Genomic DNA, 19,986 nt, shown 5'->3' on the forward strand with positions numbered 1-19,986 from the left:
TAAGTCCTGTGATTTTTTACTTTAAATAATATAATTACGAATTCCGTTATCACTATTGAATAGACTAAAAATGTACAATTAGTCAAAAGCTGCCAATGCTTGTTACTGATATTTTTGTAAATTTTTCGTATATGTTTAATCGAGGTTTGTCCTAAATCGAAGTCTGGAGGAATTTTAATAATGAGAGGAACTTCCAAACCTTCTTGAACTATTTTCCAATATTTTAATAAAAATTATTTTCCAATATTTTAAAGGTATTAAAATATGACAACGAGTCTTGAGATGATTGTTATTTCTTTTACGGCTAGAACTTCACTTAGATAATTTTCGCTCTCCCAAAAGGATGTTGCGTTGCAAAATTGAAAAACTATTTCAATTCGCATCTATTATAGTTCCAATCATTTTGATATCAAAATCAATCAGGCCGTGGGACACCACGGGTATTTTTCAATGCAAAAAGCATACTTGAAACTTCGCGAGTGGCTTCCTTTTGACGAGTATACCGAACTTTCCGTTTCGATTTTTTCGAAAGTACTGCGTTTTCAAATGTGCATGATGACTTCATATTTAAGTTATGAAATTATTGTCGTTCTGAAAAAACACAACAGGGAATTTTTCGGACACTATGGCCACTTGATAACATTACTAAGTATATATGTATTGAAAAACAAAAATACTCTTAAGTACGCCATGTGCGAGGTGTTAGACAAGCTTATCAGTTTAGTATTATAAAAAATATTTTGTCGTTAAATAATTATTAACGTTATCAAGTGTTTGTAATTAATGTTATATAGTTTCCGACAAATTCCTTGCTATATTTTTCAGACCGATAACTCAAATATGACGTCCGTATAGTCATTTGAAAATGCAACACTTTTGAAGATAACCGTAGAGGGAAGTTTGGTAGACTCGTTAAACGGAAGCCATGCATGAAGTTTCAAGTATGCATTCTTCATTGGTATCCGATCTAAATACTTAAGAAGGACGACCATTTAGAGAGGATTTCTGTACAGTTCACTATAGTTCATGGAACATTTCTTTATTACAGAATAAAAAAGAATAGCATGTACGCTAGTTTAACCGTTGGTCGTCACTATTTAGGCCTTATCCTAAATCAACTAAAAAAATTTCTGCATCAATATGTATTAAAAAAGTGTATAGCCCGTGTGCAATGTTAGTTTTCCTGATAAGCTATTAAATTAATTTATTCGTACGTGCTAGTAGATATGTTAAAATGATTAGCGTCAGCTCATGTAAATGTAAATCTCATCAAGCTTGTGAGCTGTACTATTATGATATTTCCAATCAAAGCATAATATTGGGGATTGGAAAAAATGTCGATTTTTATACATTAATTCGAAAATATTAAATGATTTAGTACAATGAGCTCGGATTTTCCTAATTTCTCCATTGAAGGATACTTTATTTAAAACCAAATAGATGACTTTGTGTAGTGAAAAATTTGCTTTCAAATATAAGTTGTAAATTACATCTAAAGTTGTTTTTAGGAAATTTTAGAGTTAAGTATATTTTTGCAATGCAGTATGAAAAAAGAAAGGAGGATAAATAGATACACACACATTTGCTTAAAAGGTGTAAGGTCCTAAGAGTGGTTTATAAAATGCATTTAAGTATAAGTAAGGTCTCTCAAAGAAGTGTTTCAGAAACTAAAGAGTGAGTATAGGGAAATACTTAGGAAACTTTTCAAACACTAAAGGGCGCAACATATATAACACAGGGTGTCTAGCTAAGTTGGCATCATATGGATAACTTTTTTATTATAAGGTTAACGAAAAAAATGTATTCTTTATAAAAAGCTTTGCTTTCAAAAATATTAACATTCAGCTATTCACTTTTGACTTCGAATATACTGAGTGTTCACAAAATTGAGAAAGTTTGATTGAATTGACGAATGTTAATGGTCGTTTAGAAATGTAGACCATTTTGAACAGATAATGAGGGAAACGGTTCAAGAAAACACTTCTGAACTATTACATGTATAGAACATGAAGGTGGATACGTTGAGGAAAAAACGAACCTCCTAATAAAAAAGTTTTCCATATGTTGCCAACTTAGCTAGATTGCTTGTAGATACCAAAAGAAAACACTAATTTTTAAATTATTGTACCAAACTTACACCTTCGATGTTGCTATAGTTTAAAAATTTTTTATTTACAATAAAGTTAAATTTTAATGATTATGAAGACAACATAAATGAAAGTTATTTGAACATAAATATTTCCAAAATATATACACTCACAAACAAGGGAAAAATGAATGAATTTCGAAATGAAAACGAACCAACGCTTATAAAAGTTCAAAAAAGCACTTTTAAAGCATTGGAAGTAAATCAAATCTGATTTACTAAAGTTATGATAGTTCATAATTGTTCCTTCGCACGGAATTTCCTATATTTCCATATAGTCCATATAAAATAATCTGAAATTGATTAGAAAATCAAATGATTTGATATTTTGGAGAAATATAGATTTGAAGAACGAGATTTCAGCGAAAATCCAGCTTTTTTTTTTAAATGTATAAAACAATAGTTTTTTTTAAATATTAAATACTGAGAATGTGGTTCCGCCAGCAGGCTACCGCTACCCCATAGTATCGGTGTAAATCGAAAAAGCACGTTGATATGAATATTACTTTGCAAACAGACAAACATTTTCCACCGGCTTCTATAAAAATCTGCTACCGAGGAGTTGATTCCTGGGTTAGACTGTTTTTTCGGTTTTATTTCCTCGATTATATACCTACAAAATTAACTTGTTGTATATAGTAGGTACCTACTAAAATTGTGTTTGAAAACGGCAAATAGCCCTAGGACAAATTTGAACTATTGTATTATTAATAAGTACTTAAAGAAACATGATTGTGCTTGAAATTGATTTAATTAAATATTCATGTCATTGTTTATGACATTTGGTGACCAATTGTTGAATAGCTTTAAGCAAAGCCAAGCTAAATTTCCTTTGTCAAATAATTATGATCCCGTTAATACGAAAATAGTTTTTCTTTTTGTCTGATTTCAAACATTGCCAATTGAAAATTATTATGAAATAAATATGGATAATATATCAGGAGGTTAAACGGATAAAGCTATGTCAACCTGTTGAAAAATGCTTATTCAAAAATTTCTCCAAATAGAAACGTAGAATATATTTTAAATATACAGGCATTTAATAAATATGGGGAGATTCGAAGAGCGCGAGAAAGGTACTTTGGTTTGAAAACCAACAAAATATATATCCAGAATTAGAAAAATCTATCCAATGCAATAAAAATCGCTCCCTCCCATGAATCCTCTGACCTGGGCCAGAAAACAACTATTTAGGTCTAAAATGAAGCATTAATATCTTAAATGGAAAATTCGCATTAGTAAACTATAATCGTAGAAAATTGTTATACTATATACATATATGTATATGTATATGTCAAGGTATACTTAGTTTAGTCCCAAGTTTGTAACGCTTAAAAATATTGATGCTACGAACAAAATTTTGCTATAGGTGTTTTTGCGTGGTTGTGATAAAATCACTTCATTTGTTCATTTCCGCTTGTCGGTCTGTCAGTCTGTCTGTCTGTCTGTCTATCTGCCATTACGATAACCCAAAAACGAAAAGAGATATCAAGTTCATTTATATCTCTTCATCATTTTTATAGCGTGCTTAGGACGTAAAAAGTGAGGTCGAGTTCGTAAATGAGCAACATAAGTCAATTAGGTCTTGGGTCCGTAGGACCCATCTTGAAAATCGTTAGAGATAGAACAAAAGTTTAAATGTAAAAAATGTTCCTTATTTAAAATAAATTTTTGTTTGACACTTTTTTTATAGACATCACTCTTTACCCACGAGGGCGCAAATAAGGTGCAAATTTTAGAGTAGGTATTATATGGGAATATCAGTTATGAATGTGTGGCTATCCAAGAGTGTGGATATCTTTCTTTACTAACATCACGTCAAAAAACAAACGATTCCGTCATCAACTGTCTCTAAATGGTATTTCAACAATTAACTCAGTCAATTGTTTGTTTTCACTTGTTTTTTTCTAAGAATGAAAAAATTATGATTTCCTATTTGTTTGTAAATTATAGTTTATGTTGTTGAAATTATAAAAAATGTAGTTTCCTCTCATTTGAATGTAATTTTTCAAAGAAAATATTTTAATTTTTGTTGCCAGCTCATTTAATACGAAAAATGTAAGAAGAATTTGCAAGTAGCCTTTACAGAAAGAAAAATTTATATATACTGAACAATTTCCTGAACATATGGAAATAATCATCACATATAAAAATAAATATGTCTAATAATACTAATATTAATAATGTACATATATATAAAAGTAAATATGGTATTTTGAGTCTTCTAATTAACGTGTTTCGATGCCATTTACAATCGTATACAAAAATTTGAAGCGGTCCAAAAGTTCACGCTGTATGTTTGAGAAATTAATTATTATCAAAGTTCATAAACATTTTTTGAGTTCTATCAGGCAATAAAAACAAACAAAACATTTTAACATTGTTAATGGAAATGGATTTACAGAAAATTATCCATTACTCTGAGCTAAGAAATCCCAAATTGTCATCTTTACTCTACATTAATATTAATATAAATAATTTCTAATTATTTAATTTAGGAATATTTTATTTTTGTCAAGGTTTTTAACACAATATATATACAGTCAAACCTGGGTAAGTGAGAACTGGATAAATGAGAAAACTCTATAAGTGAGAGTAATAGCCAGGACCCGTCATTTTAAGCTCCCAAAACCTCTATTAGCGAGAAACAGAAACCTCGTTGTAAGAGAGAGTCGTTTTTCCCTCATAGACCTCCGTAAGTGAGACTGCTACTTATCGATACCTCTATAAGCGACAGTCATTTTATACTTCTACAAGCGACAGTCATTTTATCATATTACATATTTACTACATTCTTACTTGCTGTGACTTGTTATTGCTGCGTACCTCTATGAGAGAGGAACGCTACCCATGTACCTGCATTAGCGAAAAACCAAAGAGCATAGGATAGAGGAGAAGCAGCCCATATGAGCTAATGTAAAATCGTAGTATACGAGTTTCAGCGCCTCTACCGAGTCAGGCTTTCAAACTTAATAGTTAATAGTCACCCCCGCAAAGTAGTTAAACTTAATAGCCATACCCGCAAAGGCCTACAAACTTAATAGTTGATCGCCTCAGACTCCAGATGTCACTTATAATTATACTTCTGCTTCTTGTCTATCCTATAGTCTTTGCGAAAAACGAGTTAGTGAGAAACCTCTATAAGCGAGAATGAGATTGTGCTCCCTTAAACTCTCGCTTATCCAGGTTTGACTGTATACTATATTTTTAGTTCAAAATTATCGATTAATTGAATTTGAATTTAAATTTTTGAATCTTAATTTATAAAACATTCAAAAATACGATACGCCATATATTTCTTATTTCTTTATCAAATTCCATAAGTTTAAAGTTTATCGTCCTGGCTAATAATGAAAAATAGGCACGCATATTTTTGTATTTTTTGACCAGTTTTAAGCAAAAAAGTACTTTTTGTGATTTTTTTCTAGACTCTTATTTTTTGAATTAAAAATTATTGAAAAATTAAAAATGCAATATTCGATTTTAAGAAAAATTTTTCAATCTCAGAGGGAATTCCCTTAGCGAATTGCTTAGGGAATTTTTATATTAATTGATTTGGTTAAGTAGCTCCGAAATTAGGATTCAGATACAAATTTGGAAAAGAGCTTTTTCTTTCTCTTTTTGTCAGCTTATCCAGAAAGTGAAGAAGGAGTGTAATCAATTATAGAATACCGTATGTATACTTGGTATAAAGATTATCTTGCATAATACCTTCAGATGATTACTTCGATTAAAATTTAAGTTACTTCGAATAAGTATTGGTTTATTTCATATAATACTTATATTTTAAGTGACAAAAGAACATCTTAATCGTTATAGAATAAGTGTCATCTACAGACATTTCTTTTATTTAAACACATATGTAGAAAGAATTCAAGCAAACCTAAAATATGTAGATGTGAACAAACATTTCAAGTGGTCACATAATTTATGGCACGTTACTTATCAGCTTTTTCTTCTGTATTGAAAACATTAAACTTTTTAAATCACGAAAAGTTTTGTGTGATGATTTATTTCCAGTTTGCGAATATATCATATATGTAGCACCCAGGTGTTTGTCTCTAGACTAAAAGATAATGGAATCATGTTAAATTTAACGATGATAGGGTGGGAAGACTGTAATTATACTTATTACATTGTTGTATAATATACAGGCAGTCTGTAAAAGATTGATTTCAACAATATCATTAGTGAATATAATTTTTAAAATGTCAAACTACATTAGGCAAGATTGGCTTGTAGTGATCGTCTCAGGATGAGTCGCACTTAGATTATATGCCTCTTGTGATGCCCCAGCATTGTCATACTAGCAGCTTTGTGTACACTGAATTTCATGAACAGAATGTATAGCTCTAATCCAGTACATTGTGATGGCTGTCTAAGTCATATTTTAGATATGACTTTGACTATTGCTTTCTAATTCATGAATATGACTTTGACCATTCGATTTCTCGTCAAAAAATACGACGCATATGGTATTTTTCTATTTTTCCCGTCGACTGTATGATCTCTAGGAGTTTCGCTACTTTTGGGACACCATGAATACTTAGATATTAAACAGAAGTTTAAGGCACTGGTTTGGTAGTTTAGCAGTTTGACTCTGGTAGCTTACGCTCTGGCTTTTCAGAGTGATGCCTATACATACCTTTAAGCTTTAGCTTAAGTTCTCCTATAAAGAAAGTCACACCCTTTGCTTTAATAAATTTTTCGCCTATTTCAATATTAAAATACGCTCGTAGTAAATCAAAAAAGATCTTTAAATATGATACAAATTACTATTCACGCAACAGGGATTTTCTCATTTTAGTATGAGATGAGTTTCAATTTTTATGCCATTTATAAATGAAATATATCAAGGTATACTAAGTTTAGTACCAAGTTTGTAACAATATTGATTCTCCAGCAAAATTTTGGTATAGGTGTTCATAAAATCATCTAATTAGTCCATTTTTGGTTGTCTGCCCGCCTGTCCGTCTGTTTGTCGACACGATAACCCAAAAACGAAGGAAGATATCAAGCTGAAATTTTTATAGCATGCTCAGGACGTAAACAGTGAATCGAGTTCGTAAATGAGCAACATAGGTCAAATGGGTCCTGGGTCCGTAGCACCCATTTTGTTAACCGTTAGAGATAGAATTAAAGTTTAAATATAAAAAAAGTTCCTGTATATAAAAATAACAACTTTGGTTTGAAATATTTTTTCTTCAACATCACTGTTTACCGTTGAGGGCGCAAATTATATCGTATGTATTATATGGGAATATCAGTTCTGTGTGGTTACCTAAGAGTGGTTATTTGTTTTTGCTTACATGAAGTAATTCATACACTTTCTTTACATGGTATTTCAACAATTCACTGAGTCAATTATTTTATTTTTACCAGTTTTCTTTACCATTGTATTCATATGTAAAAATCTGTGCCTTGGACAAATAAAATTTACGAGCTGTGTGTACAAAGGTAATATATTAATTATAGTTTGACATCATATCGCATTATACACATGTTTAGTAATGTCATATATCAGTAGCATCAGTTCTTTAGCTCTTATAGTGTGAGCTATGTAATCATATTCAGAATATAACATATATAGTAATTTAATATCTACCAACTCCATACTACACGCCACACTTTGAATACAGTTTGACGACTAATTTGATTAATGTGATTTTATTGTGTACTGAATGATACCATAAATACCGCTGAATATCGAAAAAGCGAAAATATCATTTAGAAGATAATTTGGAAAACGGTTGACTCTGCAGGTCATCCCTGTAACTTCCCGCTAAGTATCGCGATAACTTTAGAATGAATAAACCGATTTTCACGCGGTTGGTGACATTCGACGCAGTTTTTGAAGCTTCATGAAGAATCTTTAAGTTTCAATTGATAGAACAAAAAATTTTGAGGTTATTCCGAAAATTCCGCTTTTTTGGGTTTTCTTTCGTCAACGATAACTCACGAATGAATCAACCGATGGTGGTGATGATGACCGGACTGGTGGTGATCGACGTGGTTTTTTGATGTTGAGAGCTGATTAGTTTTTGGAATTGATCAATACAGCCGTTTAAAAGTTATTTAAAAAAAAATTTTTTTTGCAGTTTTTTTGAGATTTCTCGAAATCTATCGGTTCGAATCGGTCCAAATAGGCCTCAAAATCTAAGTTTCAAGCCGTTCAAAAGTTATGAGAGGTTTACATACATCCACAAACACACACACACACACACACTCATACATAAATACAGCCATACAGACACCCTCGCGGAAGTAGTCAGGGAGGCTTCCTGACACCTTAAAACGTCGAGATCTGATGAAAACTCGATTTTGGCAAAACGAGGTGAAAACAATAACTTCCCTATTTTCTTAGCGGGAAGTTAAAAATCAGAAAAATTCCTATATTAACCGACTTACTACTACTACTTTGTACGAATTACATTGATTGAATCAATATTATCGATTGTGGAAATGAAAATAATAAAATTAATTTTTTCTAAGTCAATTTTAGTAAATATTGAAAAAAAAACAGGTTTGGAAAACCTAAGATACCATGCATATATGTAATATGCAAGTTATATTAAGTTTAGTCCCAAGTTTGTAACGCTTAAAAATATTGATGCTACGAACAAAATTTTGGTATAGGTGTTTATAAAATCACCTAATTAGTCCATTTCCGGTTGTCCGTCCGTCCGTCCGTCCGTTTGTGGACACGATAACTCAAAAACGAAAAAAGATATCAAGCTGAAATTTTTACAGCGTACTAAGAACGTAAAAAGTGAGGTCGAGTTCGTAAATGAGCAACATAGGTCAATTGGGTCTAGGGTCCGTAGGACCCATCTTGTAAACCGTCAGAGATAGAACAAAAGTTTGAGTTAAAAAAATGTTCCTTATCAAAAAATAAAAAACTTTTGTTTGAAACATTATTTTGTAAACATCACTGTTTATCCGCGAGGGCGCAAATTAGGCGTAAATTTTATAGTATTTATTATATGGGAATATCAGTTATGTTTATGTGACATGTATGTATGTGTAATGTGATAGAGTAATCAACACTGTCTATGCATGGTATTTCAACAATTAACTCAGTCAATTGTTTGTTTTCACTTGTTAGTATTTGTTGAAAAAAGAGGGTTTTAATGTAATTAACCGGGATCTAATATGACAGCATCGTTGCTAGTTCATTTGCGCAACTCGAAACCGACCCCACACATGAGTTGTTCTAATGGAAACAATAAAAGTTTACATGCATGTCAAAACAAGTTTGACAGATATTCAAAATATTATAAGAATTATAAATGAAAAATATTTTTTAAGTCAAACTTAAAGAAATTCGAAAGACTCGATTATTTTGATGAAGTAAGTACGCAGTAATTCCTTATGTTCATGTTCTAAAGAAATGAAGTTACCTTGATTTGAATAAAATTTTCGACCATGCTTTCCAGCAAAAATTCAAAATAAATAAACGAAGGGGAGTTTCAAAGAGCTTGAAAAATATGAAAAAATGAGTCTCTATTTTTCGATATTTCACTAAAAAAGTATTCTTAGAACATTTAAAAGTTGAATTTTATACTGTGATTGAAAAGTAAATGTTGTTCGAGCCCGATTTAAATTATTAAATAAAACATTTATTTGTATTAAATGGATACATTAATTTGTTGATACTACATTGCTCCTGGGTCTTTGAAGGTACTAATGCAAGTGGTTGATAGTCTCTGCCAAGCTAAGTAAGCTCGTCTTTGTATTGTTCTGCAAGATTACATTTACATTTATCACTGTTGTTTAGAGAGAAACTCTTCAATTCTGCATAATGTAGCTTGCCCAGTCTTATCTATTTAAGTTCATCCATAAAGTGTTTTCAATTTCTCAATTGATACAGGACTACTAATATTCTTAAATTGAAAACCACGTAATACGGTTATTTTAATCTTAGTGTAAGTTCCTTACAACGGATAAGGATCCTGCTACAGGCTGTACACAAATAATAAATTTTTTACAAGTGAAACGTACTGAACTTTTTTATTTTTAAATCAGTCAATTCGATTATACTATTTATATGTAGTTTTAATTCTGATAGAATAATTGAAGAGTACGTTTATTACAGTAATATCTACAAATAAAAATCCAATAATTATTTTCTGTTTGATTTGAATAAATAAAGTGATTAGTAATAATCATATTTATTATACGTTTTTTGTAAGTTTTCTATAATTTGTTGCATAATCGATACACGCAATATCTATTATATTATTATCATATGCAAATATTGCGATGTAAGAAAATTTTGATTGATCGCTTTTATTAGCATTTGAAAACGGGACGTTTCGTTTCGTTCCACTATTGCTAATCTTACCTATTTATCGACAAATTATAATAAATTCAAATTCGTGCAAAAATCGTTTTATATGTTTAAAATAGCTTTTAACAACTTCTCACTATAGGAAGTTATTGTATTGGGTCCAGGGCCGAATTTAAACTTCTGCCGCCCTTGGGCAAAAAAATGCCGCCCCATCATTGAAATATCACTAAAATTTTTTTTTTTTTTTTAACATTATTTTATTTTTAAGAAATTCATTGATCAAATTTATTTTTCTTTAAATGCAAAAATAACTCAAAAACGTTTTTAATTTTTCCACAAAAAAAAAAAAAACAAATTTAAATTTTTTTGATTCAAGCAAATTAAAATATCAAATATTAACATTTTAGGTGTCAAAATTATGATTTACAATATTTCGATTTGACAAATATTGTATGAGTCGAATTTCTTAAATTATCTATTAAATGATGTATGATTAATTAAAAGAATAAAAATTTTCTATTGAGAAATTTTGATTACAATAACAAAAATTTTTTTTTCATCTTCCAAATTTTGCCGCTCCAGAAAATTTGCGGCCCTTTGAACTAGTCCCGACTGCCCCTAGTGTAAATCCACCGCTGATTGGGTCCGATTTTCGAAATCGAAATTTTCAACATATCTTTGCGTTTCATGGTTAGGATAAGGCATTAACACTAATTTGGAGAAGAAGTATGTGCGTGTCTGTGTACGTACATACGTATCACAAAAAATGCTCGTTTTAAAACATTCTAAGTGTTACTATTATAACATAACATATGATGCGTACGCTTAGAATGTTTTAACTGTGGCACTTTTTCTGACAGTGAGTGTACTTCCGCAGACATTTTTTTTCGTCGTCGATATCGCGCGAACACAAAATTATAACAACTTCGTTGAGGTGCCGATCGAAGCGTATTAACGGTAATATGATCCGAAAAGAATTTCATAACATTCGATCGAGTCGTTTCGAGTCATTCTAGTTTGTTTTTTTTTAAATTTGCTATGATTTTTTCTTATATTGGGAAGTTATTCTTGTGAACCTGTGGACCTCAAGGCTCGCCCCAGAATCCATTCACGGCTTTTTGAACTTATTCTAATTGAGATAGCATAAACACGTGTATAGATCCGTGACTGTAGAATATGGTTTATAATATTATTGTTTTAAATCACTCGTGCCGGTAAAAACGCTGCGCTGTGTCGGTAAATCAAACGTGTCGGTAAATAATAGAAGCGCATTGAAGAATGTATGAATTACAATATCAATGTCATGCTATGAATATCCTGTCAATTAGCTAAGTTTTAAATAAACTTAAAAATATTAGGTTTAAAAATAGATACTAATAAGTTGAGGGACAATTTTTATTTTTTACAAACTGCTTCTGACTGGGTCAAATTTTGTATACCTAAAGTTATTTACTTTGATAAAAATGTGATCACCAGAAATTTTGATCCAAGTTTGCGGATGATTTGCAATTCGAGGGAATCAGAAAATTGATTTAAAAAGTTAAGTTTTGTGTTGTACATCTTATTGAATGAATTTTGATATGCAAATTACTACTCCACGTTTTTTTTATGAAAATTTCTTTATGATACTTTCTGTCTTTTCCTCGTATTTTGAAACAGCGGAATGGATTTTGATAGTTAACGTATCGTTAAATTTTTCTTATGAACCCAAGTGTCAATCCATTGATTACGAATAAAAATTGCGAACAATATTTTCTGGTAGAAAGTATTGAATAATTAGGAAAAATAGAGTTTTTTTTCAAATGCGTTGAGATTTTAGTTTTTGAAAATGCACAGCAGTGAGGAATTACTATAGTCTGTCTAATACGAGGACGGTTCAATAATTATGGTATGTAACAGTGGGTTAAAATTATTCTGAATTTAATAATAAAAGAAAATCCCTTATACAGAATTATGTTTTATTTATAAATTTAAATATTAAATTAACTGAAATAATGTGGTTGACTTATACTAGAAAATACCATCATTGAATATTACGTAGTATCTTATATATTAAGTAGTAGCTAATATGTGAAATGTCAAAGTGGAAAATAATTTCCATCCTTTAATTCATTAATAAATAAAATAGCTGTATTACATATATAATTCCTTGGTAATAATAATGTAATAATAATAATATGTGTATGTACAGTTACAATACTAAAAATTCAATTATATCGGATTGTAAACGAATAAATGACCTTTAATTAACCTATTGGTCGAATACGCCCTGACCAGAATTTTTTATAAGTAAAACTTGTCTAGATACGCTATCCATAAGAGCTATAGATGTCAAAATCATTGACCCTTGTTTCGATCGGTGTCCGTCGTTTAAGATTACCAATCAAATGCTACCTACAAAATTTACTATAGATATTTCTTGAGATGCTCTAACAAGCGATTCAAAAATACAAAACAAACAAAAATTACCAAAATTGTCCCTATATATTATAAATGTGAAAGAAAGGTGTGTTTGTTTGTTTGTTTGTTACGCTTTCACGCAAAAAATAATTAAAAATGAATAATTTGAATGAAAACTAACATTAATATTCATCACAATAACGCATGAGCTGTAATCTATAAATATATATTTAAAAAATATAAAATTAAATTTAGTTTATGACATTTCACTACGCCATCTACGAGCATAATTTTGAATCACAAATTAAAGATTTCTGTAAAAATGTTGAACGAGATATAATTCAAGGCCATCTGTTCTGATACACTTTATTACATTTAAAAAAATCTTTAGCCATATTTTACCTGTGTAAAACAATCCCTACCCCTATTTCCAACGTTATGTTTGGGGGATAAGTGAGAACAAGAGAAGTAGAGGCTATAACATGGTGGTTTTTACTTTTAAGTCCAGCGAAGAGGGTGAATACCAAGTCAGTATCGCAGTAGAAACCGAAATTATCAAAAAAAAAACAACAATATACACTCAATTGAAGATATTACTTAAAAAACAAAAATTAATTAGAATCTGCTACCGGATAAGACAAAAAACAGATTAAAACAAGTGAAAACAAACAATTGACTGAGTTAATTGTTGAAATACCATGCATAGTCAGTGTTGATTTCTTTATCATGTAACACATACATACATGTGGCACATACATAAAGTGATGTTTACGAAAAAATGTTTCAAACAAAAGTTGTTTATTTTTTGATAAGGAACATTTTTTACATTTAAATTTTTGTTCTATCTCTAACGGTTTACAAGATGGGTCCCACGGACCCAAGACCCAATTGATCTATGATGCTCATTTACGAACTCGACCTCAATAATATATTATGTACAGTTGAATTCAAACAAAACTGCATCAATTTAGTTTATGATCAGAAAGTCTCATAACAAAATAGAAATCTAGAAAATTTTGTTATGAGTTGGCTCTTTGCACTACACGAAATTAATTGTCGAAGTGTAAGGCCATAAAAACTTAATTAATTTTGAAAATATCTTAATATATATATTTCTTGTGTGCGTGTGTATGTAATTGAACTCCTCCTAGACGGCTGGACCGATTTTGATGAAATTTTTTGTGTGTGTTCGTGGAGATTCGAGAATGGTTTAGATTTACAATTTGGTCCAGTACAACTGTTTTTGAGGGCTCCGTACCAAAAAAATGAAATTTCATTAAATGGTGGGAGCGCATATAAATCATATCACATTATGTATACTATGTGTACTATGTATTTTTAATAGTATTCAGGTATTGTCAATAGGCATTTATTAGAGCCATATGCGAGCGCAGCGAGCTCTACTATCAAAGGTCAGGCCAAAGGTCGAAGGTCAGGCCACTCCAATAAATAGGAGTTAAATTGGGGTTTAGCGGGATGGGTTTTTGCGGACAGGCTAAACGTAGTATAGGTATTCATGAATTGGAGTTACGTTTTTACGGGACAACGTCCGTCGGGGCCGCTAGTATTATATATATATATAATATATTATATATATTATATATAATATATTATATATATTATGTACAGTATTATATTTAAAAGGATTTCTTTAGGAACATATTTAAATAAATGCTTTCTGGTTGTTTAATTGGACTAGGAATTATATGTATAACGTTTGTATCATATGCTTGAAGAAGAAAATAAATATATAATATAAACTTGGAGTCACTGATATAAAATTTCATGTCATTTATTACAAATATGGCAACTCTTAATTGGTCGAATTACGTAACATTGAAAGGGAAAGATAGTAACAGCGTCAATTAATTGAGAGATTAACTGATAACTTAAGATTAACTAATAGCTGAAGCTACCTGCAAATTTTTAATTTCCTATCTTTTACTGGAGAAAATGGACACCGAAGTTTTAAGCAGTGATATTTACGAAAAAAATGTTTGGAACAAAAATTGTTTATTTTTTTTATAAAGATCATTATTTACAGTCAAACTTTTGTTCCATCTCTAACGGTTTACAAGATGGAATCCATGGATCAAAGATCCAATTGATCAATGTTGCTCTTTCACGAATTTGACCTCACTTTTTACGTCCTAATGACGGTAACAAATTTCAGCTTGATTTCTCTTTTCGTTTTAGAGTTATCGTGATGACAGACAGACAGTCGAACTACCGGAAAAGGCCTCATTTGGGTCTCATTTTATGAATACCTATACCAAAAATTTGTTCGCATCATCAATATTTTTAAGCGTTGCAAACTTGGGACTTAGTATAACTTGATATAGTTCATATATACATGGAATAAAAAATGGTAAGAAGTTTGTCGAAACATAGAATATAATCGCAAAAAAAAATCTTTAATAAAGTAGTATCGGAAATTTTTTTCGTATTGAGTTGAGTTGGCTATGTATTACCATATACGACAGAAAAGAAACGTCGAAACATAAAACATCGGAAAAGTCGAGCGTAAATTCAAAACCTTATTTTCTTTTTCAATCCTCTAAAAACACGCAGATAAAAAGAATAATCAAATTTTGAGAGTCATCAAGTCTTGAAAATTGAAAGAAAGGTGAAGGAGTAATATGAGTTATAATATTTTTTGCAAATGTTGAAAATTTGTTAAGTTATTATTAAGATTTTTAGTTGAATTGAGAACTACTGAAGGAAATCATCAGCCATTTACTGTAGCATTTTTTAGTTTGGGAGATGTTCGATGACTCTTTCACCAAGAGGAAGGGCTAAACTGAGAGATATAAAATTCTACAATACCTTAAAATCACTATATTATGAAATTAGAATGCTTTTAGCTATTGAGATATTGTGTTCCAAACACAATCTCAAGACCGATGTGCCAAATGAAATTGTACGGACAATGAAAAACAAAACGTAACAATCAAACAACGATTCTGGAAATCAAATATACAAGTTCTAAATTACAGAACACGTTCGTTCTAGTATAAAACATCGAAAGAACTAAAAAATCATACGTTATATAATACATAGCAATATTTGTAAAACTATTATTTTCTTTACTTTATTATACCATGTAAGTATATATGAAATATACATAGTATATTAAGTTTAGTCCCAAGTTTGTAACGTTTAAAAATAATGATGCTAGGAAAAAAATTTTGTCATAGGTGTTCATAAAATCACCTAATTAGTCCATTTCCGGTTGTCCGTCCGTCCGTCCGTCCGTCTGTGGACACGATAACACAAAAACGAAAAAGATATCGAGCTGAAATTTTTACAGCGTACTCAGGACGTAAAAAGTAGGGTCCAGTTCGTAAATGAGCATCATAGGTCAATTGGGTCTTGGGTCCGTAGGACCCATCTTGTAAACCGTTAGACTTAGAACAAAAGTTTAAATGTAAAAAATGTTCCTTATTAAAAATTAAACAACTTTTGTTTGAAACATTTTTTCGTAAACATCACTGTTAACCGTGAGGGCGCCAATTAGGCGGAAATTTTATAATATGTACTATATATATACTTGATTATCAGTTATGTATGTGTCACATGTTTGTATGTGTAATGTGATAAAGAAATCAACACTGACTATGCATGGTATTTCAACAATTAACTCAGTCAATTGTTGTTTTCACTTGTTTTTTATGAAATTAAAAATGAGCTATACGTGTTTGTATTATGACACATGTTTTCCCAATATAAGAGTCATTTCAAAATAATGACACATATTTTAGACATGAATGTCATATTTTTCTAACGTTACTGTGACATACTGAAATATAATGTTTCGTTTCAATTTTATATCGTACCACATTTTTTATTAGAGGTACTTCGGTATATAATATTTTATAGAGATGTGTTCCAAATAAATATGGTTTCTAATTGTAAATAAATTATAAATATTTTCTGTTTAACTTAATTTAAACGACATATTATTAAAATTAAATGCTGAAATATATAAAGAAGAAATCTTGAATTTGTTACAAGTGATAGACTGAGTTAATTGTTTAAATGCCATGTATAGAAAGTGTTGATTACGGTATCGTTTGCTTTTTCACGTCATCACAGTATTTTTATTTTAAAAAATAAATAAAAAATTTAAATTTCGTAAATTTTGATATCGTTACTTTACGGTATCGAAAATTTCGATATCGTTACTTTACGGTATCGAAAATTTCGATATCGTTACTTTACGGTATCGAAAATTTCGAATTTTTCGATACCGTAAAGTTTCGGTCTCGAAACTTTTCGATATCGTTACTTTACGGTATCGAAAATTTCGATATCGTTACTTTATGGTATCGAAAATTTCGATATCGTTACTTTACGGTATCGAAAATTTCGGTATCGTTACTTTACGGTATCGAAAATTTCGGTATCGTTACTTTACGGTATCGAAAATTTCGGTATCGTTACTTTACGGTATCGAAAATTTCGGTATCGTTACTTTACGATATCGTTACGTTCTCTGGAGGCATTTCTCCCGCCTATTTTTGTAAGGATTTTGTGCATTTACATTCAGTACGTGATACTGAATGAACCTATTACTATTACTATTTGAACCTAACTTTAAATACTGAACCTATTTAAATAAAAAAATAACTCCTGTAATTTAATGCAGAAAAAAATTCTCTGTTGATTGAATTATGTACATTTTAAAAAGCCAACATTTAAAGCACACACATTAAAACAAAATTAAAACAATTCTAATTAGTATTTTATAATTACGAAACAATACAATTAGGTGAGGGGGCTAAGAAGAAATAGGTTTTCTTTCCAATAAAAAAAATAATTAAAATTTTAATTTGTATTATTATACAAATTGAAATTTTTGATTTAAAACTAAAACAACCAAAGTATTTTCAAGATCCTAAAATGTAAATTGCAACAAACACAGAAAAATCATAAATTAAATATCGTTTATAATGCCACATAAACTTTATTTCCATTATTTTCTTTCAAAATTAAAATCAATTTTTTGATTTAAATTTGCTCTCGGCAAGATAAGATATTTGCGAAAAGTTTAGTGTAAAAACAAAAGGTACATTGTGCTTAACTTTTTGGTAATAAATATTAAATAAGATTTATTTTGTTGTAATAATGTCGTGAATAAAATTTGTTCACAAAATTTCTAAAAACGATTTTTATATAGAATGTAGGCTGATTAGTATTTATAACTCTCTAGAGTCGCGTTTTTTTGGTATTAGAGAAGTGTTAGGGTTCCGTATGAATACTGGCCACAGAGAAATCTTCTTGCAAATTATACGTCTCTAATGAGATTAAAAAAATAATAAATTTGGCTTTTTTTTATTTTTTTAAACTAAATTTATATTTATTGCAATTTCAATTATCATTATTGTTAATTATAATTATTTTTTCAAGTTTCACAGAATATTGCAAAATAAAACCTAATTTGTATTGACTATATTCTTTTATGAATTTAATAACGAGCATGCTTACAGTATTTTATAAAAAAAAAAACGACCGAAGTAAAAATTCTTTACCTCCATCTTTTCGTGTAAATATATGTTACAAATAGAATAAATATTATTTATAAGATTATTGAGCCCATAAAAACAAATTTTTTTTAATATACATGAACTGATTTCGAATGTTGATATCCGGTATCGGAGTTCAGTGTTCTGCCACTAAGCTACTGGGTCTTTGTGTAAATATATAATATTTTAAATACTAATTGTATGACATAGATGTTTCGTAGTTTGTTGGAACGTAACTCTCTCTCTTTTTATCTTCTCTAACTTATATCTCCCTCTCAACTAGATGACACTTTCTGTAACAAGCTTGATCACACATTTTAGAAATATTCTGATCACACATTTTCTAGTTTACGCCCCAAGTGAAGCGTGAAAAGCTTAACGAAGTTTTACTTCAAAAATTCAATTTAGGTAAATATTGTTTCTGGAATTTTAGAAATGAATGGCTGTTCTCGATTTAATGCCAGAATTTTTAATACCATTTGAATAAAATATTTCATGTGCATATAAAATTTCTTACTGAAAAGGCGGTAAAATAATATTTTGAATTCTTCGATTAAAATATAGATCCAATTACAAGAAGGTGGAAAAAATAAATTGTACTCTAATACATAGAGTGTCTGACTTTAGTTTCCTCGGGTGAATATTTCTAAAGCGAAGCGTTTTTGGGAAAAATGACCCATATAAAACTTGTTCTATTTGTAGGTAAAGAGATCACCCAATTGATTTGTCTATTAAGGGGGCTGAAAAATCAACTAATACATATTCGTAACTGATAAGAAAACACCTTTGTTCGAATGTTTCCGTGAATCTCACAACTCAGAATCTGGATGACTTTCGAACAAATATTTTGAGCAATAGTTGTGTTGTTTAAAGGGCCGTTCATGGAATTTAAAATTAGCGTCTTTTTTGTTTGTTATTTTTTAATATTTTTAATTGTTTTTATCTTAGTTTTCTTTCATTTTTTAGTTTCCTCCAAATTTATCAGGTCTGTAAGCAAATTTTTCGTACATTTTGTTGTTTTGTGAATTGAATATGAATTTAATAATTTTAACTTTTTCTCTATTTATCATCAATTACGGATATGAGTTAATTTTTGGCCACCTTAACAGATAGGTTAGAATAGCACAAGTTTTATTGGGTTTTCCAAAAACGCAATATAGCTGATATATCAGAATAACACATGAGATATAATTTATAAAAATATATTAACAAAAAAATAAAAAAAATTTAAAAATTAATTTAATTTAACATTAACATTAATTCCAGATTTCTGTAAAAGTAGTCATTTGACATTACCATATATACTCAATGAAAAATTACTATTATACATTAAAAAATAGAAAACCATACATATATTTTACCTGTGTAAAACAATCCTCACCATTATTTCGAGTGTTATAGAAAGGAGATAAGCGAGCGCAATCTTTATCAACTTTTACATTTAAACCCAGCGAAGCGGGTGGATATCACTCTAGTCTTTAAATAAAGATCAAATTCCTACTTTACGTAACTTAGCATTCTTATTCGATAGCTTTGAGTTTGTCACTGAGTTTACTCGTAATATTGAAATAATATTATTTACAAATTGTTTGAGTTATGTGAATAAACTTTCTAGACATTGCGTG

At 29.8% G+C, this 19,986-nt stretch overlaps 1 protein-coding gene across 1 annotated transcript in view; it reads right to left on the minus strand.

Annotated features, from left to right (window-relative positions):
- LOC123298621 overlaps positions 1–19,986 on the minus strand; it is a 267,853-nt gene that overhangs the window by 28,283 nt on the left and 219,584 nt on the right. The window lies entirely within an intron of this gene.

The sequence above is a fragment of the Chrysoperla carnea genome, chromosome 1, assembly GCF_905475395.1.
Source record: "Chrysoperla carnea chromosome 1, inChrCarn1.1, whole genome shotgun sequence".
Taxonomy (NCBI): Eukaryota; Metazoa; Arthropoda; class Insecta; order Neuroptera; family Chrysopidae; genus Chrysoperla; species Chrysoperla carnea.